Genomic DNA, 4,802 nt, shown 5'->3' with positions numbered 1-4,802 from the left:
ATTATAGACACGTGAATCCCCCAGATCTGGAAGACACAGTGGAAACAGTGTTGTCCGGGAGCCAGGCCGTGGCAGGCACTGGATGACTGGCCAGGCCTGCCGCAGTGGAGGAGTCTGGACAACATGCAAATGGGTTTAGGGCTATAGGGAGCCCAAGACAGGCAGATGGAGGGAAGGATGTGTAATCGCACATTACTCTTCAGGCCTCAGACTTCTCAAGAAATTGGAATTCTGTAACGTGTAGTATGCATTTACAGATCAAAAGCCTGTGAGTTCATCTGGAAAATTGTCACAGGAAACTAGTTATCGGTCAAGAAACAAACATATATGGTCCAGATAGATGACATTCTCTTTTCCGTAGCCAAAGGCAGGAGTCTTCAGGAGATCTGCACGACATTAGCGAGACTTGCTCTTCCCCTCACGCTGGGACAGAATGTCCTTGGCTGGGTCGTGTTCTGTGCTGATGCTATGGAATGATGTAATTTGTTTCCAAGAAAACAAGAAGGAAATACATTTTTATTGGAAACATTTCAACTATGAAGGAAAGTAGATTTCAAGTCCCAGGAAAGAAATGAATGAAGATTTTTGGAAATTAGTGGTCCAGATAGACACTTCGCTCCTCACGCAGCTTGACAAGGAAGCAAGTGCCATCAGGTGTCTGTGCGGGAAGTGTGCTGGGTCGGGACACATTGTCTCTGAGCGGGGCGGACGAGCAATCAGGTGCGACCGAGACACGGCCAGAGGAGGACTAAGAGGGATGAGAGCTTCCAGGGCATGTGTGGCTTGAATCAGAGCTGCAAATAATGAGGAAACATCCTGTCTCAAGAACTGCCATCATTTTTTACGAAAGATAGACAACTGGCAGCTTCACAAAGGCCATTAGGAGGGAATAAGCATCGAAAATCTGAGCCATGAACGTGGAGGCGCCAATCAAATTGTCACTTCCTGGAGCTTTAGACAGCGCCAGGCAGAAAGAGCCTGGGTCAGGAGGCAGCCCCAGGTTCTGTCGCCTCCCAGGCGCTGGAGGAAAAGCCACAACCACAGAGCCCAGGGAGGAAACCGGCCCCTCACTGTCCACGTCTCATGTGTGTGGATTTTTATGAATAGAAAGTGATTTTTTATTATTTCCTTTTTTTTTCACAGAAAGGGAATTTTATTAGAAGTTCACAATTAAGTACAATTTTAGTAATTAAAACTCTGGGATTCTGGACTAGCAATAGTGATAATCTCCAAATTTTTGAGAAGTAAATAATATGAAAATTAAATATCAGTACAATTAAAGACTTTTTCACTATAATAATAACTGAAAAGAACATGCATTTGTACATAAACTTTGTTTTGAATAATTCACGGGTCCCTAAAATCACCACACACAGGGAAAATGGGAAATTATAGCTGAATGCACCTTTATTTACAAAATATTCATTAGGAAACTACAAAATGTTTTCAAAGTATTCTCTATGTATTGGTAATTTTCTTTGTAAAATTTTGCAATGAATAGTTTGTAAATAAAGGTACAATTAGATATAATTTTGCATTTTTCCTATATATGGTGACTTTGGAAGTGACTTTTGGAACCCCCTGTGTAATCAGAACTGAGATTATTGGATTATGTGGTAATTTCATTTTCTTTTTTTTTTGTAGAGACAGAGTCTCACTGTACCACCCTCGGGTAGAGTGCCATGACTTCACACGGCTCACAGCAACCTCTAACTCTTGGGCTTATGTGATTCTCTTGCCTCAGCCTCCCAAGCAGCTGGGACTACAGGTGCCCGCCACAACGCCTGGCTATTTTTTTTGTTGCAGTTTGGCCGGGGCTGGGTTTGAACCTGCCACCAGCAGCATACGGGGCCGGTGCCCTACTCACTGAGCCACAGGCACCGCCCGGTAATTTCATTTTCAATTTTTTTGAGGAACTGCTATTTTGAGTTTTTGGTTGTTTCCAGGTGACACTAACTCTGGTTTTTGTTGCTCTATTTATTCATCATAATATATTTTCTACTCTATTAATGATTCTTTTTGTTCCCTAAGTAATTATCATCCATATAATAATTTTTGTCACACTTTTCTAATATTCACATACACAATTTCCCCCTTTTTTCATATTTGCATGGCCTGGACTTCCAGAATAATAATTAATAAGGTTGGTAATGAGCATTAGAACTTTCTTCCTCATGTTAATGAGAATGACTAGCATTTCACTATAAATATAATGTTTAAGGTTTTCTTGAGATCATAATTTTTATGATACTAAGCAAAAGTTCCTTTGTAATGTATTCTTTTTTATTAGATTTTTTATAGAAACTACATTAGGATCTATTAAGTTAATTATTTATGAAGTACCCTATGGACTTTTCCTTTACCTTTTTGCGTAAAACTTTCTATGCTGTGGTTCTCTAGTCTTTTCATATACGACTGAATTTCCCTCCTTGTACTTGAAAAACTTTTATTGCATCTGTGGTTATAAGTGGTCTAGAGACTCATAGTTTTTTTATAATTTTGCTTTTCATTTTGCTTTTCTGTTACAATATCCTGTAAATAAGAGAAAAATACAAAACAATCAGCCACATTTATTTGTTTTTGTTTAGTATCACTGTATATTATGTACTTGACATATATCTTTCCAACCTAAATACTTTCACTTTAAGTGTAAAGTAGGAACTTACAATTTCTTTATGACGTTTCATTATTTTAGCTGTCCTGAGTCCAAAATGACAAATTCAAAAAACTTGTTGGCTTTTTTAACTTTGTATGCAAAGCAAGAAAAAAAGTCATGGAGAATAGTCTCTTTGTTTCCTTTAGTAGACCAGGTCATTCTGTCCAGGGACTGTAATTTTCAGAAAAGCTTTAAAAGTGCATTTGTTCAGGACAGTTCTCTGTGGATGTCAAATTTATTTGAAAATACAAGGTTGAATTTACTTAAATGATCATGTGTTTTGAAAGCAAGGGGATAATAGCTGCTGACCAGCGTGTTTCAGGGGATGTGGCTGATTGCTTCCATGTTGGTCGTTTGACCAAATAAAGACGTGGCGAAGGATGGGTGGTTAGGAAGTGCTATTGTTAGATGTGGGCTGAGCCCCAGAGCACTGATCAGGATTGTGTGGGCTCAGGTGATCTGTCAGCGTCATGCTGAAAAAGGACATGATGTCACAAGTATTTCCTAGTTAGAAGCATAGCAATCACTTCAACTCAGGAAAGTCTGGAGACTTCTATTTTGTTTTTATGATTAGAAAATAATAACAACGAGCATTTTCCATATCCTTTGCTGTCAAAGTATTTTTGTCATTGAGTTGTAACAGAAAATTACTATGGATTAAGAAAATAATTCTTTTTCTTTTTATAAATTTTTTTTTTGACAATGTTGAACTGTTGTGGATTTTGTATTTTATGCTGTGTCCTATTATATGTAGAATTTTTATAACCTTAAAATTAAAAATTTTTGAAGAGTATTAGCAGAGTTTCTTTATGTCTAAATGAACTCAGGTGGGCAGACATAAGAAAAGTGGGAGTATCTCACTGCCTACCTAGACTCTTGAGCGTTAGAAAATTTTAGAAGGCCATATTTGCTTAAATAGTAACACATACAGACATCTGTTAATCTCACTTTCTATCTATAAGCTCCTAGTTCATTGTTGAGAGAAAATGTTAAATTAAATCTTTTAAAAGAAGCATTTCTGGGGTGGCGCCTGTGGCTCCAAGGAGTAGGGCACCAGCCCCACATACCAGAGGTGGAGGTTCAAACCCAGCCTCGGCCAAAAACTGCAAAAAAAAAAAAAAACATTTCTATGTACAATTGCTACCTAGAATTATTTGAGTGTTAACAATGTCAATTTTTTTTTTGTTACAGATAAACAGATTTTTATTTATGCTCCTCATCTCATTCATCTTCCTCCCCCCCTTTTCCTGGCAACTTTAGTGGGACACTTTGTGCCCTCAAACTTTCCTTTAGACTTAGCAACATCCCCTCATACTTCTCCTTCAGCTTGGCTGGCTTATTCACGTAAGGCTGCTTTTTTGCTGTCACTTAAGTTATTCCACATTTCACCCAGCTTTTTTTGCCACATCTCCAAAAGAGATAACAAGATTTGTAGACTTGATCTTGGGGGTGGAATTCTGAACAGACCAGGAAAAATCCAGATGGTGGCCTCTTGGGGACATTAGGGTCCTTCTTCTTTTCTCTTTTAGCTGGCCCAAAATCCTTCATTTCCCTATCATAGTAGACTTTATTTTCCTTTGCCATGCCATCAAATTTAGACTTCTCTTTCTCAAACATTGCCTTCTGCCTTTCAGAGCACTTCTTGGAAAATTCTGCAAAATTGACAGGGCCCGCTAGGTTTTTCTTCTTATGTTCTTTTCTGCAAGTCAGCACAGCGAAGGCATAGAAAGGCATCCTGCCCTTTGGTTTCTTGGGGTCACCTTTAGCCATCTTGACTGTTTTGTTGCTAGTCTGACAATGTCAATTGTTATTAGAAAAGTTAATATCATTTGTCTAGTTCACATGTAAGGCCATATTTCCAAACTGGTTTCGACATAAAGACACGAATAAAGGTCCCTTGACCAAAGAGTGAGGAAAATAGGTTTGAAATTTGTTAAAGGGAATGTGTTTGTCCTCTTTTAATATTAACATATTAAAGATAATAAAAAAATCTGTCACTTTACTTATCTTTTTTTCAAATGCATTTGATGATGGAATTCTTTCCCAAAAGAAGTGATAAAACCCATTGTCCTTCCAGGGCCTATTCCTCCCTGAGCTACCGGTCTGCTGACCCTTCCTGAGTCAGTCTTCCACCCACTCCCTCTAC

At 38.4% G+C, this 4,802-nt stretch overlaps 1 pseudogene; it reads right to left on the bottom strand.

Annotated features, from left to right (window-relative positions):
- Window positions 1-3,859: 3,859 nt before the first annotated feature.
- LOC128579303 (high mobility group protein B3-like) lies at window positions 3,860-4,426 on the bottom strand (annotated as a pseudogene).
- Window positions 4,427-4,802: the final 376 nt, after the last annotated feature.

Source organism: Nycticebus coucang, unplaced genomic scaffold (genome assembly GCF_027406575.1).
Source record: "Nycticebus coucang isolate mNycCou1 unplaced genomic scaffold, mNycCou1.pri scaffold_44, whole genome shotgun sequence".
In the NCBI taxonomy this organism is placed as follows: domain Eukaryota; kingdom Metazoa; phylum Chordata; class Mammalia; order Primates; family Lorisidae; genus Nycticebus; species Nycticebus coucang.
The sequence above is the reverse complement of the archived record's forward strand: the minus strand, read 5'-3'. Positions and strand labels throughout refer to the sequence as shown.